Genomic DNA, 25,290 nt, shown 5'->3' on the forward strand with positions numbered 1-25,290 from the left:
TTCCTCGGTAGTATAGTGGTTAGTATCCCCGCCTGTCACGCGGGAGACCGCGGTCCGATTCCCCGCCAGGCGGCATATCCGATTTTTAGTTGCAGCACTATCACCCGCCGAACTTAGTGAAGGACGTTGGCGGCTATTAGCACCATGTGTCTATCACACTGGCAACTGCCTACAGCTCATCCTCGGTAGTATAGTGGTTAGTATCCCCGCCTGTCACGCGGGAGACCGGGGTTCGATTCCCCGCCGGGGAGATGCGATTTTTATCTCACAAACCTGCTAGAGTGTTGCTCGTGCGTGGGTCGGAAGATCAAGGAGTATAGGTGGTGCAAAAACATAAACAAAGGCTACAATTTAGGAAGTGGTTCTCGCATTCTTCACACGAGGAGAATTACGAGGTTTGCTGTTGAATCTGAATCAAAACACCCCAGCAGTCGCTCTGGGCGTAATAATCGAGCTCGGCACAGTCTGCAAATAAAATAATTTTAGCAGAGCGTGGTTTCGATCCACGGACCTCTGGGTTATGGGCCCAGCACGCTTCCACTGCGCCACTCTGCTGTGCGTTGATGCTCTGTCTCTTCGCTACGTGAAGAGAGACACTTGGAAAGTGTTGCCTGCGTCGCTTTCACACGCCTGTCCTTAGTTGCGTATCATCTCGTACAGCTCTCAGCTTGACTTGTCTCGACTTTGCTCGACTGACGCTACGCTGACGCTTGCAGGCAGCGATATTTACCACGATCGCGTCGACATGCAGCTGCGAGATGCACAGGAGTAACAAAGCACTCCACGATGCGGCGACATACGAAATCCACTGCCCAGCTACGCGTCGCAACTAACAAAATACCGACTCTGCCAGGATTCGAACCTGGAATCTTCTGATCCGTAGTCAGACGCGTTATCCGTTGCGCCACAGAGCCACTGGCAGCAGTTTCGATTACTAGACAAGGGCACTTCGCTAAGACACGTGTTCTCCATGGCTCAGCAAGCTCCCAAGGAAGGTAGCTCTCGTTCAGCTGCGTGGCCACAGTGCGCCTGCAGAGCTTAGAGCTTGCCACACATCTGCGTTCACTGTTCGACAGGTAGCGGAAGGCAAGGCGCGCTATTTGCTGCGTTTTCTCGACGACCAGAGCCCGTTGATGTGCATGTAAGCGTAGCATATGAAACAAGAATAGCACGAAGCATTCGTATGGCATCAGGTGGCGATCATATGTTTCTGTGTGCACCACTGGTTTACAGCAAAGTGAATAGCGCAAACTGAGAGCACTGGGTTGTAGTCCCAGTGGCGCAGTTGGTTAGCCCACGGTACCTATAAGCAGTAGCCGTGAGCAATGCCGGGATTGTGAATTCGAGCCTCACGGTGAGCATAATTTTATTTCGTAGCAGCATTCTGTGACAGCAACAGGAGGCTAGTTTTCAGATGTATCAGCTATTTGAGTTACATAATTGTGTATTCGAGACACTAGCTGCGTCTTCCTCGGTAGTATAGTGGTTAGTATCCCCGCCTGTCACGCGGGAGACCGCGGTCCGATTCCCCGCCAGGCGGCATATCCGATTTTTAGTTGCAGCACTATCACCCGCCGAACTTAGTGAAGGACGTTGGCGGCTATTAGCACCATGTGTCTATCACACTGGCAACTGCCTACAGCTCATCCTCGGTAGTATAGTGGTTAGTATCCCCGCCTGTCACGCGGGAGACCGGGGTTCGATTCCCCGCCGGGGAGATGCGATTTTTATCTCACAAACCTGCTAGAGTGTTGCTCGTGCGTGGGTCGGAAGATCAAGGAGTATAGGTGGTGCAAAAACATAAACAAAGGCTACAATTTAGGAAGTGGTTCTCGCATTCTTCACACGAGGAGAATTACGAGGTTTGCTGTTGAATCTGAATCAAAACACCCCAGCAGTCGCTCTGGGCGTAATAATCGAGCTCGGCACAGTCTGCAAATAAAATAATTTTAGCAGAGCGTGGTTTCGATCCACGGACCTCTGGGTTATGGGCCCAGCACGCTTCCACTGCGCCACTCTGCTGTGCGTTGATGCTCTGTCTCTTCGCTACGTGAAGAGAGACACTTGGAAAGTGTTGCCTGCGTCGCTTTCACACGCCTGTCCTTAGTTGCGTATCATCTCGTACAGCTCTCAGCTTGACTTGTCTCGACTTTGCTCGACTGACGCTACGCTGACGCTTGCAGGCAGCGATATTTACCACGATCGCGTCGACATGCAGCTGCGAGATGCACAGGAGTAACAAAGCACTCCACGATGCGGCGACATACGAAATCCACTGCCCAGCTACGCGTCGCAACTAACAAAATACCGACTCTGCCAGGATTCGAACCTGGAATCTTCTGATCCGTAGTCAGACGCGTTATCCGTTGCGCCACAGAGCCACTGGCAGCAGTTTCGATTACTAGACAAGGGCACTTCGCTAAGACACGTGTTCTCCATGGCTCAGCAAGCTCCCAAGGAAGGTAGCTCTCGTTCAGCTGCGTGGCCACAGTGCGCCTGCAGAGCTTAGAGCTTGCCACACATCTGCGTTCACTGTTCGACAGGTAGCGGAAGGCAAGGCGCGCTATTTGCTGCGTTTTCTCGACGACCAGAGCCCGTTGATGTGCATGTAAGCGTAGCATATGAAACAAGAATAGCACGAAGCATTCGTATGGCATCAGGTGGCGATCATATGTTTCTGTGTGCACCACTGGTTTACAGCAAAGTGAATAGCGCAAACTGAGAGCACTGGGTTGTAGTCCCAGTGGCGCAGTTGGTTAGCCCACGGTACCTATAAGCAGTAGCCGTGAGCAATGCCGGGATTGTGAATTCGAGCCTCACGGTGAGCATAATTTTATTTCGTAGCAGCATTCTGTGACAGCAACAGGAGGCTAGTTTTCAGATGTATCAGCTATTTGAGTTACATAATTGTGTATTCGAGACACTAGCTGCGTCTTCCTCGGTAGTATAGTGGTTAGTATCCCCGCCTGTCACGCGGGAGACCGCGGTCCGATTCCCCGCCAGGCGGCATATCCGATTTTTAGTTGCAGCACTATCACCCGCCGAACTTAGTGAAGGACGTTGGCGGCTATTAGCACCATGTGTCTATCACACTGGCAACTGCCTACAGCTCATCCTCGGTAGTATAGTGGTTAGTATCCCCGCCTGTCACGCGGGAGACCGGGGTTCGATTCCCCGCCGGGGAGATGCGATTTTTATCTCACAAACCTGCTAGAGTGTTGCTCGTGCGTGGGTCGGAAGATCAAGGAGTATAGGTGGTGCAAAAACATAAACAAAGGCTACAATTTAGGAAGTGGTTCTCGCATTCTTCACACGAGGAGAATTACGAGGTTTGCTGTTGAATCTGAATCAAAACACCCCAGCAGTCGCTCTGGGCGTAATAATCGAGCTCGGCACAGTCTGCAAATAAAATAATTTTAGCAGAGCGTGGTTTCGATCCACGGACCTCTGGGTTATGGGCCCAGCACGCTTCCACTGCGCCACTCTGCTGTGCGTTGATGCTCTGTCTCTTCGCTACGTGAAGAGAGACACTTGGAAAGTGTTGCCTGCGTCGCTTTCACACGCCTGTCCTTAGTTGCGTATCATCTCGTACAGCTCTCAGCTTGACTTGTCTCGACTTTGCTCGACTGACGCTACGCTGACGCTTGCAGGCAGCGATATTTACCACGATCGCGTCGACATGCAGCTGCGAGATGCACAGGAGTAACAAAGCACTCCACGATGCGGCGACATACGAAATCCACTGCCCAGCTACGCGTCGCAACTAACAAAATACCGACTCTGCCAGGATTCGAACCTGGAATCTTCTGATCCGTAGTCAGACGCGTTATCCGTTGCGCCACAGAGCCACTGGCAGCAGTTTCGATTACTAGACAAGGGCACTTCGCTAAGACACGTGTTCTCCATGGCTCAGCAAGCTCCCAAGGAAGGTAGCTCTCGTTCAGCTGCGTGGCCACAGTGCGCCTGCAGAGCTTAGAGCTTGCCACACATCTGCGTTCACTGTTCGACAGGTAGCGGAAGGCAAGGCGCGCTATTTGCTGCGTTTTCTCGACGACCAGAGCCCGTTGATGTGCATGTAAGCGTAGCATATGAAACAAGAATAGCACGAAGCATTCGTATGGCATCAGGTGGCGATCATATGTTTCTGTGTGCACCACTGGTTTACAGCAAAGTGAATAGCGCAAACTGAGAGCACTGGGTTGTAGTCCCAGTGGCGCAGTTGGTTAGCCCACGGTACCTATAAGCAGTAGCCGTGAGCAATGCCGGGATTGTGAATTCGAGCCTCACGGTGAGCATAATTTTATTTCGTAGCAGCATTCTGTGACAGCAACAGGAGGCTAGTTTTCAGATGTATCAGCTATTTGAGTTACATAATTGTGTATTCGAGACACTAGCTGCGTCTTCCTCGGTAGTATAGTGGTTAGTATCCCCGCCTGTCACGCGGGAGAGCGCGGTCCGATTCCCCGCCAGGCGGCATATCCGATTTTTAGTTGCAGCACTATCACCCGCCGAACTTAGTGAAGGACGTTGGCGGCTATTAGCACCATGTGTCTATCACACTGGCAACTGCCTACAGCTCATCCTCGGTAGTATAGTGGTTAGTATCCCCGCCTGTCACGCGGGAGACCGGGGTTCGATTCCCCGCCGGGGAGATGCGATTTTTATCTCACAAACCTGCTAGAGTGTTGCTCGTGCGTGGGTCGGAAGATCAAGGAGTATAGGTGGTGCAAAAACATAAACAAAGGCTACAATTTAGGAAGTGGTTCTCGCATTCTTCACACGAGGAGAATTACGAGGTTTGCTGTTGAATCTGAATCAAAACACCCCAGCAGTCGCTCTGGGCGTAATAATCGAGCTCGGCACAGTCTGCAAATAAAATAATTTTAGCAGAGCGTGGTTTCGATCCACGGACCTCTGGGTTATGGGCCCAGCACGCTTCCACTGCGCCACTCTGCTGTGCGTTGATGCTCTGTATCTTCGCTACGTGAAGAGAGACACTTGGAAAGTGTTGCCTGCGTCGCTTTCACACGCCTGTCCTTAGTTGCGTATCATCTCGTACAGCTCTCAGCTTGACTTGTCTCGACTTTGCTCGACTGACGCTACGCTGACGCTTGCAGGCAGCGATATTTACCACGATCGCGTCGACATGCAGCTGCGAGATGCACAGGAGTAACAAAGCACTCCACGATGCGGCGACATACGAAATCCACTGCCCAGCTACGCGTCGCAACTAACAAAATACCGACTCTGCCAGGATTCGAACCTGGAATCTTCTGATCCGTAGTCAGACGCGTTATCCGTTGCGCCACAGAGCCACTGGCAGCAGTTTCGATTACTAGACAAGGGCACTTCGCTAAGACACGTGTTCTCCATGGCTCAGCAAGCTCCCAAGGAAGGTAGCTCTCGTTCAGCTGCGTGGCCACAGTGCGCCTGCAGAGCTTAGAGCTTGCCACACATCTGCGTTCACTGTTCGACAGGTAGCGGAAGGCAAGGCGCGCTATTTGCTGCGTTTTCTCGACGACCAGAGCCCGTTGATGTGCATGTAAGCGTAGCATATGAAACAAGAATAGCACGAAGCATTCGTATGGCATCAGGTGGCGATCATATGTTTCTGTGTGCACCACTGGTTTACAGCAAAGTGAATAGCGCAAACTGAGAGCACTGGGTTGTAGTCCCAGTGGCGCAGTTGGTTAGCCCACGGTACCTATAAGCAGTAGCCGTGAGCAATGCCGGGATTGTGAATTCGAGCCTCACGGTGAGCATAATTTTATTTCGTAGCAGCATTCTGTGACAGCAACAGGAGGCTAGTTTTCAGATGTATCAGCTATTTGAGTTACATAATTGTGTATTCGAGACACTAGCTGCGTCTTCCTCGGTAGTATAGTGGTTAGTATCCCCGCCTGTCACGCGGGAGACCGCGGTCCGATTCCCCGCCAGGCGGCATATCCGATTTTTAGTTGCAGCACTATCACCCGCCGAACTTAGTGAAGGACGTTGGCGGCTATTAGCACCATGTGTCTATCACACTGGCAACTGCCTACAGCTCATCCTCGGTAGTATAGTGGTTAGTATCCCCGCCTGTCACGCGGGAGACCGGGGTTCGATTCCCCGCCGGGGAGATGCGATTTTTATCTCACAAACCTGCTAGAGTGTTGCTCGTGCGTGGGTCGGAAGATCAAGGAGTATAGGTGGTGCAAAAACATAAACAAAGGCTACAATTTAGGAAGTGGTTCTCGCATTCTTCACACGAGGAGAATTACGAGGTTTGCTGTTGAATCTGAATCAAAACACCCCAGCAGTCGCTCTGGGCGTAATAATCGAGCTCGGCACAGTCTGCAAATAAAATAATTTTAGCAGAGCGTGGTTTCGATCCACGGACCTCTGGGTTATGGGCCCAGCACGCTTCCACTGCGCCACTCTGCTGTGCGTTGATGCTCTGTCTCTTCGCTACGTGAAGAGAGACACTTGGAAAGTGTTGCCTGCGTCGCTTTCACACGCCTGTCCTTAGTTGCGTATCATCTCGTACAGCTCTCAGCTTGACTTGTCTCGACTTTGCTCGACTGACGCTACGCTGACGCTTGCAGGCAGCGATATTTACCACGATCGCGTCGACATGCAGCTGCGAGATGCACAGGAGTAACAAAGCACTCCACGATGCGGCGACATACGAAATCCACTGCCCAGCTACGCGTCGCAACTAACAAAATACCGACTCTGCCAGGATTCGAACCTGGAATCTTCTGATCCGTAGTCAGACGCGTTATCCGTTGCGCCACAGAGCCACTGGCAGCAGTTTCGATTACTAGACAAGGGCACTTCGCTAAGACACGTGTTCTCCATGGCTCAGCAAGCTCCCAAGGAAGGTAGCTCTCGTTCAGCTGCGTGGCCACAGTGCGCCTGCAGAGCTTAGAGCTTGCCACACATCTGCGTTCACTGTTCGACAGGTAGCGGAAGGCAAGGCGCGCTATTTGCTGCGTTTTCTCGACGACCAGAGCCCGTTGATGTGCATGTAAGCGTAGCATATGAAACAAGAATAGCACGAAGCATTCGTATGGCATCAGGTGGCGATCATATGTTTCTGTGTGCACCACTGGTTTACAGCAAAGTGAATAGCGCAAACTGAGAGCACTGGGTTGTAGTCCCAGTGGCGCAGTTGGTTAGCCCACGGTACCTATAAGCAGTAGCCGTGAGCAATGCCGGGATTGTGAATTCGAGCCTCACGGTGAGCATAATTTTATTTCGTAGCAGCATTCTGTGACAGCAACAGGAGGCTAGTTTTCAGATGTATCAGCTATTTGAGTTACATAATTGTGTATTCGAGACACTAGCTGCGTCTTCCTCGGTAGTATAGTGGTTAGTATCCCCGCCTGTCACGCGGGAGACCGCGGTCCGATTCCCCGCCAGGCGGCATATCCGATTTTTAGTTGCAGCACTATCACCCGCCGAACTTAGTGAAGGACGTTGGCGGCTATTAGCACCATGTGTCTATCACACTGGCAACTGCCTACAGCTCATCCTCGGTAGTATAGTGGTTAGTATCCCCGCCTGTCACGCGGGAGACCGGGGTTCGATTCCCCGCCGGGGAGATGCGATTTTTATCTCACAAACCTGCTAGAGTGTTGCTCGTGCGTGGGTCGGAAGATCAAGGAGTATAGGTGGTGCAAAAACATAAACAAAGGCTACAATTTAGGAAGTGGTTCTCGCATTCTTCACACGAGGAGAATTACGAGGTTTGCTGTTGAATCTGAATCAAAACACCCCAGCAGTCGCTCTGGGCGTAATAATCGAGCTCGGCACAGTCTGCAAATAAAATAATTTTAGCAGAGCGTGGTTTCGATCCACGGACCTCTGGGTTATGGGCCCAGCACGCTTCCACTGCGCCACTCTGCTGTGCGTTGATGCTCTGTCTCTTCGCTACGTGAAGAGAGACACTTGGAAAGTGTTGCCTGCGTCGCTTTCACACGCCTGTCCTTAGTTGCGTATCATCTCGTACAGCTCTCAGCTTGACTTGTCTCGACTTTGCTCGACTGACGCTACGCTGACGCTTGCAGGCAGCGATATTTACCACGATCGCGTCGACATGCAGCTGCGAGATGCACAGGAGTAACAAAGCACTCCACGATGCGGCGACATACGAAATCCACTGCCCAGCTACGCGTCGCAACTAACAAAATACCGACTCTGCCAGGATTCGAACCTGGAATCTTCTGATCCGTAGTCAGACGCGTTATCCGTTGCGCCACAGAGCCACTGGCAGCAGTTTCGATTACTAGACAAGGGCACTTCGCTAAGACACGTGTTCTCCATGGCTCAGCAAGCTCCCAAGGAAGGTAGCTCTCGTTCAGCTGCGTGGCCACAGTGCGCCTGCAGAGCTTAGAGCTTGCCACACATCTGCGTTCACTGTTCGACAGGTAGCGGAAGGCAAGGCGCGCTATTTGCTGCGTTTTCTCGACGACCAGAGCCCGTTGATGTGCATGTAAGCGTAGCATATGAAACAAGAATAGCACGAAGCATTCGTATGGCATCAGGTGGCGATCATATGTTTCTGTGTGCACCACTGGTTTACAGCAAAGTGAATAGCGCAAACTGAGAGCACTGGGTTGTAGTCCCAGTGGCGCAGTTGGTTAGCCCACGGTACCTATAAGCAGTAGCCGTGAGCAATGCCGGGATTGTGAATTCGAGCCTCACGGTGAGCATAATTTTATTTCGTAGCAGCATTCTGTGACAGCAACAGGAGGCTAGTTTTCAGATGTATCAGCTATTTGAGTTACATAATTGTGTATTCGAGACACTAGCTGCGTCTTCCTCGGTAGTATAGTGGTTAGTATCCCCGCCTGTCACGCGGGAGACCGCGGTCCGATTCCCCGCCAGGCGGCATATCCGATTTTTAGTTGCAGCACTATCACCCGCCGAACTTAGTGAAGGACGTTGGCGGCTATTAGCACCATGTGTCTATCACACTGGCAACTGCCTACAGCTCATCCTCGGTAGTATAGTGGTTAGTATCCCCGCCTGTCACGCGGGAGACCGGGGTTCGATTCCCCGCCGGGGAGATGCGATTTTTATCTCACAAACCTGCTAGAGTGTTGCTCGTGCGTGGGTCGGAAGATCAAGGAGTATAGGTGGTGCAAAAACATAAACAAAGGCTACAATTTAGGAAGTGGTTCTCGCATTCTTCACACGAGGAGAATTACGAGGTTTGCTGTTGAATCTGAATCAAAACACCCCAGCAGTCGCTCTGGGCGTAATAATCGAGCTCGGCACAGTCTGCAAATAAAATAATTTTAGCAGAGCGTGGTTTCGATCCACGGACCTCTGGGTTATGGGCCCAGCACGCTTCCACTGCGCCACTCTGCTGTGCGTTGATGCTCTGTCTCTTCGCTACGTGAAGAGAGACACTTGGAAAGTGTTGCCTGCGTCGCTTTCACACGCCTGTCCTTAGTTGCGTATCATCTCGTACAGCTCTCAGCTTGACTTGTCTCGACTTTGCTCGACTGACGCTACGCTGACGCTTGCAGGCAGCGATATTTACCACGATCGCGTCGACATGCAGCTGCGAGATGCACAGGAGTAACAAAGCACTCCACGATGCGGCGACATACGAAATCCACTGCCCAGCTACGCGTCGCAACTAACAAAATAACGACTCTGCCAGGATTCGAACCTGGAATCTTCTGATCCGTAGTCAGACGCGTTATCCGTTGCGCCACAGAGCCACTGGCAGCAGTTTCGATTACTAGACAAGGGCACTTCGCTAAGACACGTGTTCTCCATGGCTCAGCAAGCTCCCAAGGAAGGTAGCTCTCGTTCAGCTGCGTGGCCACAGTGCGCCTGCAGAGCTTAGAGCTTGCCACACATCTGCGTTCACTGTTCGACAGGTAGCGGAAGGCAAGGCGCGCTATTTGCTGCGTTTTCTCGACGACCAGAGCCCGTTGATGTGCATGTAAGCGTAGCATATGAAACAAGAATAGCACGAAGCATTCGTATGGCATCAGGTGGCGATCATATGTTTCTGTGTGCACCACTGGTTTACAGCAAAGTGAATAGCGCAAACTGAGAGCACTGGGTTGTAGTCCCAGTGGCGCAGTTGGTTAGCCCACGGTACCTATAAGCAGTAGCCGTGAGCAATGCCGGGATTGTGAATTCGAGCCTCACGGTGAGCATAATTTTATTTCGTAGCAGCATTCTGTGACAGCAACAGGAGGCTAGTTTTCAGATGTATCAGCTATTTGAGTTACATAATTGTGTATTCGAGACACTAGCTGCGTCTTCCTCGGTAGTATAGTGGTTAGTATCCCCGCCTGTCACGCGGGAGACCGCGGTCCGATTCCCCGCCAGGCGGCATATCCGATTTTTAGTTGCAGCACTATCACCCGCCGAACTTAGTGAAGGACGTTGGCGGCTATTAGCACCATGTGTCTATCACACTGGCAACTGCCTACAGCTCATCCTCGGTAGTATAGTGGTTAGTATCCCCGCCTGTCACGCGGGAGACCGGGGTTCGATTCCCCGCCGGGGAGATGCGATTTTTATCTCACAAACCTGCTAGAGTGTTGCTCGTGCGTGGGTCGGAAGATCAAGGAGTATAGGTGGTGCAAAAACATAAACAAAGGCTACAATTTAGGAAGTGGTTCTCGCATTCTTCACACGAGGAGAATTACGAGGTTTGCTGTTGAATCTGAATCAAAACACCCCAGCAGTCGCTCTGGGCGTAATAATCGAGCTCGGCACAGTCTGCAAATAAAATAATTTTAGCAGAGCGTGGTTTCGATCCACGGACCTCTGGGTTATGGGCCCAGCACGCTTCCACTGCGCCACTCTGCTGTGCGTTGATGCTCTGTCTCTTCGCTACGTGAAGAGAGACACTTGGAAAGTGTTGCCTGCGTCGCTTTCACACGCCTGTCCTTAGTTGCGTATCATCTCGTACAGCTCTCAGCTTGACTTGTCTCGACTTTGCTCGACTGACGCTACGCTGACGCTTGCAGGCAGCGATATTTACCACGATCGCGTCGACATGCAGCTGCGAGATGCACAGGAGTAACAAAGCACTCCACGATGCGGCGACATACGAAATCCACTGCCCAGCTACGCGTCGCAACTAACAAAATACCGACTCTGCCAGGATTCGAACCTGGAATCTTCTGATCCGTAGTCAGACGCGTTATCCGTTGCGCCACAGAGCCACTGGCAGCAGTTTCGATTACTAGACAAGGGCACTTCGCTAAGACACGTGTTCTCCATGGCTCAGCAAGCTCCCAAGGAAGGTAGCTCTCGTTCAGCTGCGTGGCCACAGTGCGCCTGCAGAGCTTAGAGCTTGCCACACATCTGCGTTCACTGTTCGACAGGTAGCGGAAGGCAAGGCGCGCTATTTGCTGCGTTTTCTCGACGACCAGAGCCCGTTGATGTGCATGTAAGCGTAGCATATGAAACAAGAATAGCACGAAGCATTCGTATGGCATCAGGTGGCGATCATATGTTTCTGTGTGCACCACTGGTTTACAGCAAAGTGAATAGCGCAAACTGAGAGCACTGGGTTGTAGTCCCAGTGGCGCAGTTGGTTAGCCCACGGTACCTATAAGCAGTAGCCGTGAGCAATGCCGGGATTGTGAATTCGAGCCTCACGGTGAGCATAATTTTATTTCGTAGCAGCATTCTGTGACAGCAACAGGAGGCTAGTTTTCAGATGTATCAGCTATTTGAGTTACATAATTGTGTATTCGAGACACTAGCTGCGTCTTCCTCGGTAGTATAGTGGTTAGTATCCCCGCCTGTCACGCGGGAGACCGCGGTCCGATTCCCCGCCAGGCGGCATATCCGATTTTTAGTTGCAGCACTATCACCCGCCGAACTTAGTGAAGGACGTTGGCGGCTATTAGCACCATGTGTCTATCACACTGGCAACTGCCTACAGCTCATCCTCGGTAGTATAGTGGTTAGTATCCCCGCCTGTCACGCGGGAGACCGGGGTTCGATTCCCCGCCGGGGAGATGCGATTTTTATCTCACAAACCTGCTAGAGTGTTGCTCGTGCGTGGGTCGGAAGATCAAGGAGTATAGGTGGTGCAAAAACATAAACAAAGGCTACAATTTAGGAAGTGGTTCTCGCATTCTTCACACGAGGAGAATTACGAGGTTTGCTGTTGAATCTGAATCAAAACACCCCAGCAGTCGCTCTGGGCGTAATAATCGAGCTCGGCACAGTCTGCAAATAAAATAATTTTAGCAGAGCGTGGTTTCGATCCACGGACCTCTGGGTTATGGGCCCAGCACGCTTCCACTGCGCCACTCTGCTGTGCGTTGATGCTCTGTCTCTTCGCTACGTGAAGAGAGACACTTGGAAAGTGTTGCCTGCGTCGCTTTCACACGCCTGTCCTTAGTTGCGTATCATCTCGTACAGCTCTCAGCTTGACTTGTCTCGACTTTGCTCGACTGACGCTACGCTGACGCTTGCAGGCAGCGATATTTACCACGATCGCGTCGACATGCAGCTGCGAGATGCACAGGAGTAACAAAGCACTCCACGATGCGGCGACATACGAAATCCACTGCCCAGCTACGCGTCGCAACTAACAAAATACCGACTCTGCCAGGATTCGAACCTGGAATCTTCTGATCCGTAGTCAGACGCGTTATCCGTTGCGCCACAGAGCCACTGGCAGCAGTTTCGATTACTAGACAAGGGCACTTCGCTAAGACACGTGTTCTCCATGGCTCAGCAAGCTCCCAAGGAAGGTAGCTCTCGTTCAGCTGCGTGGCCACAGTGCGCCTGCAGAGCTTAGAGCTTGCCACACATCTGCGTTCACTGTTCGACAGGTAGCGGAAGGCAAGGCGCGCTATTTGCTGCGTTTTCTCGACGACCAGAGCCCGTTGATGTGCATGTAAGCGTAGCATATGAAACAAGAATAGCACGAAGCATTCGTATGGCATCAGGTGGCGATCATATGTTTCTGTGTGCACCACTGGTTTACAGCAAAGTGAATAGCGCAAACTGAGAGCACTGGGTTGTAGTCCCAGTGGCGCAGTTGGTTAGCCCACGGTACCTATAAGCAGTAGCCGTGAGCAATGCCGGGATTGTGAATTCGAGCCTCACGGTGAGCATAATTTTATTTCGTAGCAGCATTCTGTGACAGCAACAGGAGGCTAGTTTTCAGATGTATCAGCTATTTGAGTTACATAATTGTGTATTCGAGACACTAGCTGCGTCTTCCTCGGTAGTATAGTGGTTAGTATCCCCGCCTGTCACGCGGGAGACCGCGGTCCGATTCCCCGCCAGGCGGCATATCCGATTTTTAGTTGCAGCACTATCACCCGCCGAACTTAGTGAAGGACGTTGGCGGCTATTAGCACCATGTGTCTATCACACTGGCAACTGCCTACAGCTCATCCTCGGTAGTATAGTGGTTAGTATCCCCGCCTGTCACGCGGGAGACCGGGGTTCGATTCCCCGCCGGGGAGATGCGATTTTTATCTCACAAACCTGCTAGAGTGTTGCTCGTGCGTGGGTCGGAAGATCAAGGAGTATAGGTGGTGCAAAAACATAAACAAAGGCTACAATTTAGGAAGTGGTTCTCGCATTCTTCACACGAGGAGAATTACGAGGTTTGCTGTTGAATCTGAATCAAAACACCCCAGCAGTCGCTCTGGGCGTAATAATCGAGCTCGGCACAGTCTGCAAATAAAATAATTTTAGCAGAGCGTGGTTTCGATCCACGGACCTCTGGGTTATGGGCCCAGCACGCTTCCACTGCGCCACTCTGCTGTGCGTTGATGCTCTGTCTCTTCGCTACGTGAAGAGAGACACTTGGAAAGTGTTGCCTGCGTCGCTTTCACACGCCTGTCCTTAGTTGCGTATCATCTCGTACAGCTCTCAGCTTGACTTGTCTCGACTTTGCTCGACTGACGCTACGCTGACGCTTGCAGGCAGCGATATTTACCACGATCGCGTCGACATGCAGCTGCGAGATGCACAGGAGTAACAAAGCACTCCACGATGCGGCGACATACGAAATCCACTGCCCAGCTACGCGTCGCAACTAACAAAATAACGACTCTGCCAGGATTCGAACCTGGAATCTTCTGATCCGTAGTCAGACGCGTTATCCGTTGCGCCACAGAGCCACTGGCAGCAGTTTCGATTACTAGACAAGGGCACTTCGCTAAGACACGTGTTCTCCATGGCTCAGCAAGCTCCCAAGGAAGGTAGCTCTCGTTCAGCTGCGTGGCCACAGTGCGCCTGCAGAGCTTAGAGCTTGCCACACATCTGCGTTCACTGTTCGACAGGTAGCGGAAGGCAAGGCGCGCTATTTGCTGCGTTTTCTCGACGACCAGAGCCCGTTGATGTGCATGTAAGCGTAGCATATGAAACAAGAATAGCACGAAGCATTCGTATGGCATCAGGTGGCGATCATATGTTTCTGTGTGCACCACTGGTTTACAGCAAAGTGAATAGCGCAAACTGAGAGCACTGGGTTGTAGTCCCAGTGGCGCAGTTGGTTAGCCCACGGTACCTATAAGCAGTAGCCGTGAGCAATGCCGGGATTGTGAATTCGAGCCTCACGGTGAGCATAATTTTATTTCGTAGCAGCATTCTGTGACAGCAACAGGAGGCTAGTTTTCAGATGTATCAGCTATTTGAGTTACATAATTGTGTATTCGAGACACTAGCTGCGTCTTCCTCGGTAGTATAGTGGTTAGTATCCCCGCCTGTCACGCGGGAGACCGCGGTCCGATTCCCCGCCAGGCGGCATATCCGATTTTTAGTTGCAGCACTATCACCCGCCGAACTTAGTGAAGGACGTTGGCGGCTATTAGCACCATGTGTCTATCACACTGGCAACTGCATGCAGCTCATCCTCGGTAGTATAGTGGTTAGTATCCCCGCCTGTCACGCGGGAGACCGGGGTTCGATTCCCCGCCGGGGAGATGCGATTTTTATCTCACAAACCTGCTAGAGTGTTGCTCGTGCGTGGGTCGGAAGATCAAGGAGTATAGGTGGTGCAAAAACATAAACAAAGGCTACAATTTAGGAAGTGGTTCTCGCATTCTTCACACGAGGAGAATTACGAGGTTTGCTGTTGAATCTGAATCAAAACACCCCAGCAGTCGCTCTGGGCGTAATAATCGAGCTCGGCACAGTCTGCAAATAAAATAATTTTAGCAGAGCGTGGTTTCGATCCACGGACCTCTGGGTTATGGGCCCAGCACGCTTCCACTGCGCCACTCTGCTGTGCGTTGATGCTCTGTCTCTTCGCTACGTGAAGAGAGACACTTGGAAAGTGTTGCCTGCGTCGCTTTCACACGCCTGTCCTTAGTTGCGTATCATCTCGTACAGCTCTCAGCTTGACTTGTCTCGACTTTGCTCGACTGACGCTACGCTGACGCTTGCAGGCAGCGATATTTACCACGATCGCGTCGACATGCAGCTGCGAGATGCACAGGAGTAACAAAGCACTCCACGATGCGGCGACATACGAAATCCACTGCCCAGCTACGCGTCGCAACTAACAAAATACCGACTCTGCCAGGATTCGAACCTGGAATCTTCTGATCCGTAGTCAGACGCGTTATCCGTTGCGCCACAGAGCCACTGGCAGCAGTTTCGATTACTAGACAAGGGCACTTCGCTGAGACACGTGTTCTCCATGGCTCAGCAAGCTCCCAAGGAAGGTAGCTCTCGTTCAGCTGCGTGGCCACAGTGCGCCTGCAGAGCTTAGAGCTTGCCACACATCTGCGTTCACTGTTCGACAGGTAGCGGAAGGCAAGGCGCGCTATTTGCTGCGTTTTCTCGACGACCAGAGCCCGTTGATGTGCATGTAAGCGTAGCATATGAAACAAGAATAGCACGAAGCATTCGTATGGCATCAGGTGGCGATCATATGTTTCTGTGTGCACCACTGGTTTACAGCAAAGTGAATAGCGCAAACTGAGAGCACTGGGTTGTAGTCCCAGTGGCGCAGTTGGTTAGCCCACGGTACCTATAAGCAGTAGCCGTGAGCAATGCCGGGATTGTGAATTCGAGCCTCACGGTGAGCATAATTTTATTTCGTAGCAGCATTCTGTGACAGCAACAGGAGGCTAGTTTTCAGATGTATCAGCTATTTGAGTTACATAATTGTGTATTCGAGACACTACCTGCGTCTTCCTCGGTAGTATAGTGGTTAGTATCCCCGCCTGTCACGCGGGAGACCGCGGTCCGATTCCCCGCCAGGCGGCATATCCGATTTTTAGTTGCAGCACTATCACCCGCCGAACTTAGTGAAGGACGTTGGCGGCTATTAGCACCATGTGTCTATCACACTGGCAACTGCCTACAGCTCATCCTCGGTAGTATAGTGGTTAGTATCCCCGCCTGTCACGCGGGAGACCGGGGTTCGTTTCCCCGCTGGGGAGATGCGATTTTTATCTCACAAACCTGCTAGAGTGTTGCTCGTGCGTGGGTCGGAAGATCAAGGAGTATAGGTGGTGCAAAAACATAAACAAAGGCTACAATTTAGGAAGTGGTTCTCGCATTCTTCACACGAGGAGAATTACGAGGTTTGCTGTTGAATCTGAATCAAAACACCCCAGCAGTCGCTCTGGGCGTAATAATCGAGCTCGGCACAGTCTGCAAATAAAATAATTTTAGCAGAGCGTGGTTTCGATCCACGGACCTCTGGGTTATGGGCCCAGCACGCTTCCACTGCGCCACTCTGCTGTGCGTTGATGCTCTGTCTCTTCGCTAAGTGAAGAGGGACACTTGGAAAGTGTTGCCTGCGTCGCTTTCACACGCCTGTCCTTAGTTGCGTATCATCTCGTACAGCTCTCAGCTTGACTTGTCTCGACTTTGCTCGACTGACGCTACGCTGACGCTTGCAGGCAGCGATATTTACCACGATCGCGTCGACATGCAGCTGCGAGATGCACAGGAGTAACAAAGCACTCCACGATGCGGCGACATACGAAATCCACTGCCCAGCTACGCGTCGCAACTAACAAAATACCGACTCTGCCAGGATTCGAACCTGGAATCTTCTGATCCGTAGTCAGACGCGTTATCCGTTGCGCCACAGAGCCACTGGCAGCAGTTTCGATTACTAGACAAGGGCACTTCGCTAAGACACGTGTTCTCCATGGCTCAGCAAGCTCCCAAGGAAGGTAGCTCTCGTTCAGCTGCGTGGCCACAGTGCGCCTGCAGAGCTTAGAGCTTGCCACACATCTGCGTTCACTGTTCGACAGGTAGCGGAAGGCAAGGCGCGCTATTTGCTGCGTTTTCTCGACGACCAGAGCCCGTTGATGTGCATGTAAGCGTAGCATATGAAACAAGAATAGCACGAAGCATTCGTATGGCATCAGGTGGCGATCATATGTTTCTGTGTGCACCACTGGTTTACAGCAAAGTGAATAGCGCAAACTGAGAGCACTGGGTTGTAGTCCCAGTGGCGCAGTTGGTTAGCCCACGGTACCTATAAGCAGTAGCCGTGAGCAATGCCGGGATTGTGAATTCGAGCCTCACGGTGAGCATAATTTTATTTCGTAGCAGCATTCTGTGACAGCAACAGGAGGCTAGTTTTCAGATGTATCAGCTATTTGAGTTACATAATTGTGTATTCGAGACACTAGCTGCGTCTTCCTCGGTAGTATAGTGGTTAGTATCCCCGCCTGTCACGCGGGAGACCGCGGTCCGATTCCCCGCCAGGCGGCATATCCGATTTTTAGTTGCAGCACTATCACCCGCCGAACTTAGTGAAGGACGTTGGCGGCTATTAGCACCATGTGTCTATCACACTGGCAACTGCATGCAGCTCATCCTCGGTAGTATAGTGGTTAGTATCCCCGCCTGTCACGCGGGAGACCGGGGTTCGATTCCCCGCCGGGGAGATGCGATTTTTATCTCACAAACCTGCTAGAGTGTTGCTCGTGCGTGGGTCGGAAGATCAAGGAGTATAGGTGGTGCAAAAACATAAACAAAGGCTACAATTTAGGAAGTGGTTCTCGCATTCTTCACACGAGGAGAATTACGAGGTTTGCTGTTGAATCTGAATCAAAACACCCCAGCAGTCGCTCTGGGCGTAATAATCGAGCTCGGCACAGTCTGCAAATAAAATAATTTTAGCAGAGCGTGGTTTCGATCCACGGACCTCTGGGTTATGGGCCCAGCACGCTTCCACTGCGCCACTCTGCTGTGCGTTGATGCTCTGTCTCTTCGCTACGTGAAGAGAGACACTTGGAAAGTGTTGCCTGCGTCGCTTTCACACGCCTGTCCTTAGTTGCGTATCATCTCGTACAGCTCTCAGCTTGACTTGTCTCGACTTTGCTCGACTGACGCTACGCTGACGCTTGCAGGCAGCGATATTTACCACGATCGCGTCGACATGCAGCTGCGAGATGCACAGGAGTAACAAAGCACTCCACGATGCGGCGACATACGAAATCCACTGCCCAGCTACGCGTCGCAACTAACAAAATACCGACTCTGCCAGGATTCGAACCTGGAATCTTCTGATCCGTAGTCAGACGCGTTATCCGTTGCGCCACAGAGCCACTGGCAGCAGTTTCGATTACTAGACAAGGGCACTTCGCTAAGACACGTGTTCTCCATGGCTCAGCAAGCTCCCAAGGAAGGTAGCTCTCGTTCAGCTGCGTGGCCACAGTGCGCCTGCAGAGCTTAGAGCTTGCCACACATCTGCGTTCACTGTTCGACAGGTAGCGGAAGGCAAGGCGCGCTATTTGCTGCGTTTTCTCGACGACCAGAGCCCGTTGATGTGCATGTAAGCGTAGCATATGAAACAAGAATAGCACGAAGCATTCGTATGGCATCAGGTGGCGATCATATGTTTCTGTGTGCACCACTGGTTTACAGCAAAGTGAATAGCGCAAACTGAGAGCACTGGGTTGTAGTCCCAGTGGCGCAGTTGGTTAGCCCACGGTACCTATAAGCAGTAGCCGTGAGCAATGCCGGGATTGTGAATTCGAGCCTCACGGTGAGCATAATTTTATTTCGTAGCAGCATTCTGTGACAGCAACAGGAGGCTAGTTTTCAGATGTATCAGCTATTTGAGTTACATAATTGTGTATTCGAGACACTAGCTGCGTCTTCCTCGGTAGTATAGTGGTTAGTATCCCCGCCTGTCACGCGGGAGACCGCGGTCCGATTCCCCGCCAGGCGGCATATCCGATTTTTAGTTGCAGCACTATCACCCGCCGAACTTAGTGAAGGACGTTGGCGGCTATTAGCACCATGTGTCTATCACACTGGCAACTGCCTACAGCTCATCCTCGGTAGTATAGTGGTTAGTATCCCCGCCTGTCACGCGGGAGACCGGGGTTCGTTTCCCCGCTGGGGAGATGCGATTTTTATCTCACAAACCTGCTAGAGTGTTGCTCGTGCGTGGGTCGGAAGATCAAGGAGTATAGGTGGTGCAAAAACATAAACAAAGGCTACAATTTAGGAAGTGGTTCTCGCATTCTTCACACGAGGAGAATTACGAGGTTTGCTGTTGAATCTGAATCAAAACACCCCAGCAGTCGCTCTGGGCGTAATAATCGAGCTCGGCACAGTCTGCAAATAAAATAATTTTAGCAGAGCGTGGTTTCGATCCACGGACCTCTGGGTTATGGGCCCAGCACGCTTCCACTGCGCCACTCTGCTGTGCGTTGATGCTCTGTCTCTTCGCTAAGTGAAGAGGGACACTTGGAAAGTGTTGCCTGCGTCGCTTTCACACGCCTGTCCTTAGTTGCGTATCATCTCGTACAGCTCTCAGCTTGACTTGTCTCGACTTTGCTCGACTGACGCTACGCTGACGCTTGCAGGCAGCGATATTTACCACGATCGCGTCGACATGCAGCTGCGAGATGCACAGGAGTAACAAAGCACTCCACGATGCGGCGACATACGAAATCCACTGCCCAGCTACGCGTCGCAACTAACAAAATACCGACTCTGCCAGGATTCGAACCTGGAATCTTCTGATCCGTAGTCAGACGCGTTATCCGTTGCGCCACAGAGCCACTGGCAGCAGTTTCGATTACTAGACAAGGGCACTTCGCTAAGACACGTGTTCTCCATGGCTCAGCAAGCTCCCAAGGAAGGTAGCTCTCGTTCAGCTGCGTGGCCACAGTGCGCCTGCAGAGCTTAGAGCTTGCCACACATCTGCGTTCACTGTTCGACAGGTAGCGGAAGGCAAGGCGCGCTATTTGCTGCGTTTTCTCGACGACCAGAGCCCGTTGATGTGCATGTAAGCGTAGCATATGAAACAAGAATAGCACGAAGCATTCGTATGGCATCAGGTGGCGATCATATGTTTCTGTGTGCACCACTGGTTTACAGCAAAGTGAATAGCGCAAACTGAGAGCACTGGGTTGTAGTCCCAGTGGCGCAGTTGGTTAGCCCACGGTACCTATAAGCAGTAGCCGTGAGCAATGCCGGGATTGTGAATTCGAGCCTCACGGTGAGCATAATTTTATTTCGTAGCAGCATTCTGTGACAGCAACAGGAGGCTAGTTTTCAGATGTATCAGCTATTTGAGTTACATAATTGTGTATTCGAGACACTAGCTGCGTCTTCCTCGGTAGTATAGTGGTTAGTATCCCCGCCTGTCACGCGGGAGACCGCGGTCCGATTCCCCGCCAGGCGGCATATCCGATTTTTAGTTGCAGCACTATCACCCGCCGAACTTAGTGAAGGACGTTGGCGGCTATTAGCACCATGTGTCTATCACACTGGCAACTGCATGCAGCTCATCCTCGGTAGTATAGTGGTTAGTATCCCCGCCTGTCACGCGGGAGACCGGGGTTCGATTCCCCGCCGGGGAGATGCGATTTTTATCTCACAAACCTGCTAGAGTGTTGCTCGTGCGTGGGTCGGAAGATCAAGGAGTATAGGTGGTGCAAAAACATAAACAAAGGCTACAATTTAGGAAGTGGTTCTCGCATTCTTCACACGAGGAGAATTACGAGGTTTGCTGTTGAATCTGAATCAAAACACCCCAGCAGTCGCTCTGGGCGTAATAATCGAGCTCGGCACAGTCTGCAAATAAAATAATTTTAGCAGAGCGTGGTTTCGATCCACGGACCTCTGGGTTATGGGCCCAGCACGCTTCCACTGCGCCACTCTGCTGTGCGTTGATGCTCTGTCTCTTCGCTACGTGAAGAGAGACACTTGGAAAGTGTTGCCTGCGTCGCTTTCACACGCCTGTCCTTAGTTGCGTATCATCTCGTACAGCTCTCAGCTTGACTTGTCTCGACTTTGCTCGACTGACGCTACGCTGACGCTTGCAGGCAGCGATATTTACCACGATCGCGTCGACATGCAGCTGCGAGATGCACAGGAGTAACAAAGCACTCCACGATGCGGCGACATACGAAATCCACTGCCCAGCTACGCGTCGCAACTAACAAAATACCGACTCTGCCAGGATTCGAACCTGGAATCTTCTGATCCGTAGTCAGACGCGTTATCCGTTGCGCCACAGAGCCACTGGCAGCAGTTTCGATTACTAGACAAGGGCACTTCGCTAAGACACGTGTTCTCCATGGCTCAGCAAGCTCCCAAGGAAGGTAGCTCTCGTTCAGCTGCGTGGCCACAGTGCGCCTGCAGAGCTTAGAGCTTGCCACACATCTGCGTTCACTGTTCGACAGGTAGCGGAAGGCAAGGCGCGCTATTTGCTGCGTTTTCTCGACGACCAGAGCCCGTTGATGTGCATGTAAGCGTAGCATATGAAACAAGAATAGCACGAAGCATTCGTATGGCATCAGGTGGCGATCATATGTTTCTGTGTGCACCACTGGTTTACAGCAAAGTGAATAGCGCAAACTGAGAGCACTGGGTTGTAGTCCCAGTGGCGCAGTTGGTTAGCCCACGGTACCTATAAGCAGTAGCCGTGAGCAATGCCGGGATTGTGAATTCGAGCCTCACGGTGAGCATAATTTTATTTCGTAGCAGCATTCTGTGACAGCAACAGGAGGCTAGTTTTCAGATGTATCAGCTATTTGAGTTACATAATTGTGTATTCGAGACACTAGCTGCGTCTTCCTCGGTAGTATAGTGGTTAGTATCCCCGCCTGTCACGCGGGAGACCGCGGTCCGATTCCCCGCCAGGCGGCATATCCGATTTTTAGTTGCAGCACTATCACCCGCCGAACTTAGTGAAGGACGTTGGCGGCTATTAGCACCATGTGTCTATCACACTGGCAACTGCCTACAGCTCATCCTCGGTAGTATAGTGGTTAGTATCCCCGCCTGTCACGCGGGAGACCGGGGTTCGTTTCCCCGCTGGGGAGATGCGATTTTTATCTCACAAACCTGCTAGAGTGTTGCTCGTGCGTGGGTCGGAAGATCAAGGAGTATAGGTGGTGCAAAAACATAAACAAAGGCTACAATTTAGGAAGTGGTTCTCGCATTCTTCACACGAGGAGAATTACGAGGTTTGCTGTTGAATCTGAATCAAAACACCCCAGCAGTCGCTCTGGGCGTAATAATCGAGCTCGGCACAGTCTGCAAATAAAATAATTTTAGCAGAGCGTGGTTTCGATCCACGGACCTCTGGGTTATGGGCCCAGCACGCTTCCACTGCGCCACTCTGCTGTGCGTTGATGCTCTGTCTCTTCGCTAAGTGAAGAGGGACACTTGGAAAGTGTTGCCTGCGTCGCTTTCACACGCCTGTCCTTAGTTGCGTATCATCTCGTACAGCTCTCAGCTTGACTTGTCTCGACTTTGCTCGACTGACGCTACGCTGACGCTTGCAGGCAGCGATATTTACCACGATCGCGTCGACATGCAGCTGCGAGATGCACAGGAGTAACAAAGCACTCCACGATGCGGCGACATACGAAATCCACTGCCCAGCTACGCGTCGCAACTAACAAAATACCGACTCTGCCAGGATTCGAACCTGGAATCTTCTGATCCGTAGTCAGACGCGTTATCCGTTGCGCCACAGAGCCACTGGCAGCAGTTTCGATTACTAGACAAGGGCACTTCGCTAAGACACGTGTTCTCCATGGCTCAGCAAGCTCCCAAGGAAGGTAGCTCTCGTTCAGCTGCGTGGCCACAGTGCGCCTGCAGAGCTTAGAGCTTGCCACACATCTGCGTTCACTGTTCGACAGGTAGCGGAAGGCAAGGCGCGCTATTTGCTGCGTTTTCTCGACGACCAGAGCCCGTTGATGTGCATGTAAGCGTAGCATATGAAACAAGAATAGCACGAAGCATTCGTATGGCATCAGGTGGCGATCATATGTTTCTGTGTGCACCACTGGTTTACAGCAAAGTGAATAGCGCAAACTGAGAGCACTGGGTTGTAGTCCCAGTGGCGCAGTTGGTTAGCCCACGGTACCTATAAGCAGTAGCCGTGAGCAATGCCGGGATTGTGAATTCGAGCCTCACGGTGAGCATAATTTTATTTCGTAGCAGCATTCTGTGACAGCAACAGGAGGCTAGTTTTCAGATGTATCAGCTATTTGAGTTACATAATTGTGTATTCGAGACACTAGCTGCGTCTTCCTCGGTAGTATAGTGGTTAGTATCCCCGCCTGTCACGCGGGAGACCGCGGTCCGATTCCCCGCCAGGCGGCATATCCGATTTTTAGTTGCAGCACTATCACCCGCCGAACTTAGTGAAGGACGTTGGCGGCTATTAGCACCATGTGTCTATCACACTGGCAACTGCCTGCAGCTCATCCTCGGTAGTATAGTGGTTAGTATCCCCGCCTGTCACGCGGGAGACCGGGGTTCGATTCCCCGCCGGGGAGATGCGATTTTTATCTCACAAACCTGCTAGAGTGTTGCTCGTGCGTGGGTCGGAAGATCAAGGAGTATAGGTGGTGCAAAAACATAAACAAAGGCTACAATTTAGGAAGTGGTTCTCGCATTCTTCACACGAGGAGAATTACGAGGTTTGCTGTTGAATCTGAATCAAAACACCCCAGCAGTCGCTCTGGGCGTAATAATCGAGCTCGGCACAGTCTGCAAATAAAATAATTTTAGCAGAGCGTGGTTTCGATCCACGGACCTCTGGGTTATGGGCCCAGCACGCTTCCACTGCGCCACTCTGCTGTGCGTTGATGCTCTGTCTCTTCGCTACGTGAAGAGAGACACTTGGAAAGTGTTGCCTGCGTCGCTTTCACACGCCTGTCCTTAGTTGCGTATCATCTCGTACAGCTCTCAGCTTGACTTGTCTCGACTTTGCTCGACTGACGCTACGCTGACGCTTGCAGGCAGCGATATTTACCACGATCGCGTCGACATGCAGCTGCGAGATGCACAGGAGTAACAAAGCACTCCACGATGCGGCGACATACGAAATCCACTGCCCAGCTACGCGTCGCAACTAACAAAATACCGACTCTGCCAGGATTCGAACCTGGAATCTTCTGATCCGTAGTCAGACGCGTTATCCGTTGCGCCACAGAGCCACTGGCAGCAGTTTCGATTACTAGACAAGGGCACTTCGCTAAGACACGTGTTCTCCATGGCTCAGCAAGCTCCCAAGGAAGGTAGCTCTCGTTCAGCTGCGTGGCCACAGTGCGCCTGCAGAGCTTAGAGCTTGCCACACATCTGCGTTCACTGTTCGACAGGTAGCGGAAGGCAAGGCGCGCTATTTGCTGCGTTTTCTCGACGACCAGAGCCCGTTGATGTGCATGTAAGCGTAGCATATGAAACAAGAATAGCACGAAGCATTCGTATGGCATCAGGTGGCGATCATATGTTTCTGTGTGCACCACTGGTTTACAGCAAAGTGAATAGCGCAAACTGAGAGCACTGGGTTGTAGTCCCAGTGGCGCAGTTGGTTAGCCCACGGTACCTATAAGCAGTAGCCGTGAGCAATGCCGGGATTGTGAATTCGAGCCTCACGGTGAGCATAATTTTATTTCGTAGCAGCATTCTGTGACAGCAACAGGAGGCTAGTTTTCAGATGTATCAGCTATTTGAGTTACATAATTGTGTATTCGAGACACTAGCTGCGTCTTCCTCGGTAGTATAGTGGTTAGTATCCCCGCCTGTCACGCGGGAGACCGCGGTCCGATTCCCCGCCAGGCGGCATATCCGATTTTTAGTTGCAGCACTATCACCCGCCGAACTTAGTGAAGGACGTTGGCGGCTATTAGCACCATGTGTCTATCACACTGGCAACTGCCTACAGCTCATCCTCGGTAGTATAGTGGTTAGTATCCCCGCCTGTCACGCGGGAGACCGGGGTTCGATTCCCCGCCGGGGAGATGCGATTTTTATCTCACAAACCTGCTAGAGTGTTGCTCGTGCGTGGGTCGGAAGATCAAGGAGTATAGGTGGTGCAAAAACATAAACAAAGGCTACAAT

The 25,290-nt window shown here is 51.7% G+C and overlaps 52 non-coding genes across 52 annotated transcripts; 18 read left to right on the forward strand and 34 right to left on the reverse strand.

Moving 5' to 3' along the window:
* The first annotated feature begins 179 nt into the window (after positions 1-179).
* Trnad-guc (transfer RNA aspartic acid (anticodon GUC)) lies at positions 180-251 on the forward strand. The gene has a single exon. It is a non-coding gene; the product is annotated as a tRNA-Asp (tRNA).
* Positions 252-483: 232 nt separating this feature from the next.
* Positions 484-555, reverse strand: Trnam-cau (transfer RNA methionine (anticodon CAU)). Its single transcript has one exon. It is a non-coding gene; the product is annotated as a tRNA-Met (tRNA).
* Positions 556-841: 286 nt separating this feature from the next.
* Trnar-acg (transfer RNA arginine (anticodon ACG)) lies at positions 842-914 on the reverse strand. The gene has a single exon. It is a non-coding gene; the product is annotated as a tRNA-Arg (tRNA).
* Positions 915-1,646: 732 nt separating this feature from the next.
* On the forward strand, positions 1,647-1,718 carry Trnad-guc (transfer RNA aspartic acid (anticodon GUC)). The gene has a single exon. It is a non-coding gene; the product is annotated as a tRNA-Asp (tRNA).
* A 232-nt stretch (positions 1,719-1,950) lies between these two features.
* Positions 1,951-2,022, reverse strand: Trnam-cau (transfer RNA methionine (anticodon CAU)). Its single transcript has one exon. It is a non-coding gene; the product is annotated as a tRNA-Met (tRNA).
* Positions 2,023-2,308: 286 nt separating this feature from the next.
* Trnar-acg (transfer RNA arginine (anticodon ACG)) lies at positions 2,309-2,381 on the reverse strand. Its single transcript has one exon. It is a non-coding gene; the product is annotated as a tRNA-Arg (tRNA).
* Positions 2,382-3,113: 732 nt separating this feature from the next.
* On the forward strand, positions 3,114-3,185 carry Trnad-guc (transfer RNA aspartic acid (anticodon GUC)). The gene has a single exon. It is a non-coding gene; the product is annotated as a tRNA-Asp (tRNA).
* Positions 3,186-3,417: 232 nt separating this feature from the next.
* On the reverse strand, positions 3,418-3,489 carry Trnam-cau (transfer RNA methionine (anticodon CAU)). The gene has a single exon. It is a non-coding gene; the product is annotated as a tRNA-Met (tRNA).
* Positions 3,490-3,775: 286 nt separating this feature from the next.
* Positions 3,776-3,848, reverse strand: Trnar-acg (transfer RNA arginine (anticodon ACG)). The gene has a single exon. It is a non-coding gene; the product is annotated as a tRNA-Arg (tRNA).
* Positions 3,849-4,580: 732 nt separating this feature from the next.
* Positions 4,581-4,652, forward strand: Trnad-guc (transfer RNA aspartic acid (anticodon GUC)). The gene has a single exon. It is a non-coding gene; the product is annotated as a tRNA-Asp (tRNA).
* Positions 4,653-4,884: 232 nt separating this feature from the next.
* Positions 4,885-4,956, reverse strand: Trnam-cau (transfer RNA methionine (anticodon CAU)). Its single transcript has one exon. It is a non-coding gene; the product is annotated as a tRNA-Met (tRNA).
* Positions 4,957-5,242: 286 nt separating this feature from the next.
* On the reverse strand, positions 5,243-5,315 carry Trnar-acg (transfer RNA arginine (anticodon ACG)). The gene has a single exon. It is a non-coding gene; the product is annotated as a tRNA-Arg (tRNA).
* A 732-nt stretch (positions 5,316-6,047) lies between these two features.
* Trnad-guc (transfer RNA aspartic acid (anticodon GUC)) lies at positions 6,048-6,119 on the forward strand. Its single transcript has one exon. It is a non-coding gene; the product is annotated as a tRNA-Asp (tRNA).
* A 232-nt stretch (positions 6,120-6,351) lies between these two features.
* Trnam-cau (transfer RNA methionine (anticodon CAU)) lies at positions 6,352-6,423 on the reverse strand. The gene has a single exon. It is a non-coding gene; the product is annotated as a tRNA-Met (tRNA).
* A 286-nt stretch (positions 6,424-6,709) lies between these two features.
* Positions 6,710-6,782, reverse strand: Trnar-acg (transfer RNA arginine (anticodon ACG)). Its single transcript has one exon. It is a non-coding gene; the product is annotated as a tRNA-Arg (tRNA).
* A 732-nt stretch (positions 6,783-7,514) lies between these two features.
* Trnad-guc (transfer RNA aspartic acid (anticodon GUC)) lies at positions 7,515-7,586 on the forward strand. The gene has a single exon. It is a non-coding gene; the product is annotated as a tRNA-Asp (tRNA).
* A 232-nt stretch (positions 7,587-7,818) lies between these two features.
* On the reverse strand, positions 7,819-7,890 carry Trnam-cau (transfer RNA methionine (anticodon CAU)). The gene has a single exon. It is a non-coding gene; the product is annotated as a tRNA-Met (tRNA).
* Positions 7,891-8,176: 286 nt separating this feature from the next.
* Positions 8,177-8,249, reverse strand: Trnar-acg (transfer RNA arginine (anticodon ACG)). The gene has a single exon. It is a non-coding gene; the product is annotated as a tRNA-Arg (tRNA).
* Positions 8,250-8,981: 732 nt separating this feature from the next.
* Positions 8,982-9,053, forward strand: Trnad-guc (transfer RNA aspartic acid (anticodon GUC)). The gene has a single exon. It is a non-coding gene; the product is annotated as a tRNA-Asp (tRNA).
* A 232-nt stretch (positions 9,054-9,285) lies between these two features.
* On the reverse strand, positions 9,286-9,357 carry Trnam-cau (transfer RNA methionine (anticodon CAU)). The gene has a single exon. It is a non-coding gene; the product is annotated as a tRNA-Met (tRNA).
* A 286-nt stretch (positions 9,358-9,643) lies between these two features.
* Trnar-acg (transfer RNA arginine (anticodon ACG)) lies at positions 9,644-9,716 on the reverse strand. The gene has a single exon. It is a non-coding gene; the product is annotated as a tRNA-Arg (tRNA).
* Positions 9,717-10,448: 732 nt separating this feature from the next.
* Trnad-guc (transfer RNA aspartic acid (anticodon GUC)) lies at positions 10,449-10,520 on the forward strand. Its single transcript has one exon. It is a non-coding gene; the product is annotated as a tRNA-Asp (tRNA).
* Positions 10,521-10,752: 232 nt separating this feature from the next.
* Trnam-cau (transfer RNA methionine (anticodon CAU)) lies at positions 10,753-10,824 on the reverse strand. Its single transcript has one exon. It is a non-coding gene; the product is annotated as a tRNA-Met (tRNA).
* Positions 10,825-11,110: 286 nt separating this feature from the next.
* Trnar-acg (transfer RNA arginine (anticodon ACG)) lies at positions 11,111-11,183 on the reverse strand. Its single transcript has one exon. It is a non-coding gene; the product is annotated as a tRNA-Arg (tRNA).
* A 732-nt stretch (positions 11,184-11,915) lies between these two features.
* Positions 11,916-11,987, forward strand: Trnad-guc (transfer RNA aspartic acid (anticodon GUC)). Its single transcript has one exon. It is a non-coding gene; the product is annotated as a tRNA-Asp (tRNA).
* Positions 11,988-12,219: 232 nt separating this feature from the next.
* Trnam-cau (transfer RNA methionine (anticodon CAU)) lies at positions 12,220-12,291 on the reverse strand. The gene has a single exon. It is a non-coding gene; the product is annotated as a tRNA-Met (tRNA).
* Positions 12,292-12,577: 286 nt separating this feature from the next.
* Positions 12,578-12,650, reverse strand: Trnar-acg (transfer RNA arginine (anticodon ACG)). Its single transcript has one exon. It is a non-coding gene; the product is annotated as a tRNA-Arg (tRNA).
* Positions 12,651-13,382: 732 nt separating this feature from the next.
* Positions 13,383-13,454, forward strand: Trnad-guc (transfer RNA aspartic acid (anticodon GUC)). The gene has a single exon. It is a non-coding gene; the product is annotated as a tRNA-Asp (tRNA).
* A 232-nt stretch (positions 13,455-13,686) lies between these two features.
* On the reverse strand, positions 13,687-13,758 carry Trnam-cau (transfer RNA methionine (anticodon CAU)). Its single transcript has one exon. It is a non-coding gene; the product is annotated as a tRNA-Met (tRNA).
* A 286-nt stretch (positions 13,759-14,044) lies between these two features.
* Positions 14,045-14,117, reverse strand: Trnar-acg (transfer RNA arginine (anticodon ACG)). The gene has a single exon. It is a non-coding gene; the product is annotated as a tRNA-Arg (tRNA).
* Positions 14,118-14,849: 732 nt separating this feature from the next.
* Positions 14,850-14,921, forward strand: Trnad-guc (transfer RNA aspartic acid (anticodon GUC)). Its single transcript has one exon. It is a non-coding gene; the product is annotated as a tRNA-Asp (tRNA).
* Positions 14,922-15,153: 232 nt separating this feature from the next.
* On the reverse strand, positions 15,154-15,225 carry Trnam-cau (transfer RNA methionine (anticodon CAU)). Its single transcript has one exon. It is a non-coding gene; the product is annotated as a tRNA-Met (tRNA).
* A 286-nt stretch (positions 15,226-15,511) lies between these two features.
* On the reverse strand, positions 15,512-15,584 carry Trnar-acg (transfer RNA arginine (anticodon ACG)). The gene has a single exon. It is a non-coding gene; the product is annotated as a tRNA-Arg (tRNA).
* Positions 15,585-16,316: 732 nt separating this feature from the next.
* On the forward strand, positions 16,317-16,388 carry Trnad-guc (transfer RNA aspartic acid (anticodon GUC)). The gene has a single exon. It is a non-coding gene; the product is annotated as a tRNA-Asp (tRNA).
* Positions 16,389-16,620: 232 nt separating this feature from the next.
* On the reverse strand, positions 16,621-16,692 carry Trnam-cau (transfer RNA methionine (anticodon CAU)). Its single transcript has one exon. It is a non-coding gene; the product is annotated as a tRNA-Met (tRNA).
* A 286-nt stretch (positions 16,693-16,978) lies between these two features.
* Positions 16,979-17,051, reverse strand: Trnar-acg (transfer RNA arginine (anticodon ACG)). The gene has a single exon. It is a non-coding gene; the product is annotated as a tRNA-Arg (tRNA).
* A 732-nt stretch (positions 17,052-17,783) lies between these two features.
* Trnad-guc (transfer RNA aspartic acid (anticodon GUC)) lies at positions 17,784-17,855 on the forward strand. Its single transcript has one exon. It is a non-coding gene; the product is annotated as a tRNA-Asp (tRNA).
* Positions 17,856-18,087: 232 nt separating this feature from the next.
* Positions 18,088-18,159, reverse strand: Trnam-cau (transfer RNA methionine (anticodon CAU)). Its single transcript has one exon. It is a non-coding gene; the product is annotated as a tRNA-Met (tRNA).
* Positions 18,160-18,445: 286 nt separating this feature from the next.
* On the reverse strand, positions 18,446-18,518 carry Trnar-acg (transfer RNA arginine (anticodon ACG)). Its single transcript has one exon. It is a non-coding gene; the product is annotated as a tRNA-Arg (tRNA).
* Positions 18,519-19,250: 732 nt separating this feature from the next.
* On the forward strand, positions 19,251-19,322 carry Trnad-guc (transfer RNA aspartic acid (anticodon GUC)). The gene has a single exon. It is a non-coding gene; the product is annotated as a tRNA-Asp (tRNA).
* Positions 19,323-19,554: 232 nt separating this feature from the next.
* Trnam-cau (transfer RNA methionine (anticodon CAU)) lies at positions 19,555-19,626 on the reverse strand. The gene has a single exon. It is a non-coding gene; the product is annotated as a tRNA-Met (tRNA).
* A 286-nt stretch (positions 19,627-19,912) lies between these two features.
* On the reverse strand, positions 19,913-19,985 carry Trnar-acg (transfer RNA arginine (anticodon ACG)). The gene has a single exon. It is a non-coding gene; the product is annotated as a tRNA-Arg (tRNA).
* Positions 19,986-20,717: 732 nt separating this feature from the next.
* On the forward strand, positions 20,718-20,789 carry Trnad-guc (transfer RNA aspartic acid (anticodon GUC)). Its single transcript has one exon. It is a non-coding gene; the product is annotated as a tRNA-Asp (tRNA).
* A 232-nt stretch (positions 20,790-21,021) lies between these two features.
* On the reverse strand, positions 21,022-21,093 carry Trnam-cau (transfer RNA methionine (anticodon CAU)). The gene has a single exon. It is a non-coding gene; the product is annotated as a tRNA-Met (tRNA).
* A 286-nt stretch (positions 21,094-21,379) lies between these two features.
* Positions 21,380-21,452, reverse strand: Trnar-acg (transfer RNA arginine (anticodon ACG)). The gene has a single exon. It is a non-coding gene; the product is annotated as a tRNA-Arg (tRNA).
* A 732-nt stretch (positions 21,453-22,184) lies between these two features.
* Trnad-guc (transfer RNA aspartic acid (anticodon GUC)) lies at positions 22,185-22,256 on the forward strand. Its single transcript has one exon. It is a non-coding gene; the product is annotated as a tRNA-Asp (tRNA).
* Positions 22,257-22,488: 232 nt separating this feature from the next.
* On the reverse strand, positions 22,489-22,560 carry Trnam-cau (transfer RNA methionine (anticodon CAU)). Its single transcript has one exon. It is a non-coding gene; the product is annotated as a tRNA-Met (tRNA).
* Positions 22,561-22,846: 286 nt separating this feature from the next.
* On the reverse strand, positions 22,847-22,919 carry Trnar-acg (transfer RNA arginine (anticodon ACG)). The gene has a single exon. It is a non-coding gene; the product is annotated as a tRNA-Arg (tRNA).
* A 732-nt stretch (positions 22,920-23,651) lies between these two features.
* On the forward strand, positions 23,652-23,723 carry Trnad-guc (transfer RNA aspartic acid (anticodon GUC)). Its single transcript has one exon. It is a non-coding gene; the product is annotated as a tRNA-Asp (tRNA).
* A 232-nt stretch (positions 23,724-23,955) lies between these two features.
* On the reverse strand, positions 23,956-24,027 carry Trnam-cau (transfer RNA methionine (anticodon CAU)). Its single transcript has one exon. It is a non-coding gene; the product is annotated as a tRNA-Met (tRNA).
* Positions 24,028-24,313: 286 nt separating this feature from the next.
* On the reverse strand, positions 24,314-24,386 carry Trnar-acg (transfer RNA arginine (anticodon ACG)). The gene has a single exon. It is a non-coding gene; the product is annotated as a tRNA-Arg (tRNA).
* Positions 24,387-25,118: 732 nt separating this feature from the next.
* Trnad-guc (transfer RNA aspartic acid (anticodon GUC)) lies at positions 25,119-25,190 on the forward strand. Its single transcript has one exon. It is a non-coding gene; the product is annotated as a tRNA-Asp (tRNA).
* The last annotated feature ends 100 nt before the right edge of the window (positions 25,191-25,290 follow it).

This window comes from Schistocerca gregaria, chromosome 8, assembly GCF_023897955.1.
Source record: "Schistocerca gregaria isolate iqSchGreg1 chromosome 8, iqSchGreg1.2, whole genome shotgun sequence".
NCBI lineage: Eukaryota > Metazoa > Arthropoda > Insecta > Orthoptera > Acrididae > Schistocerca > Schistocerca gregaria.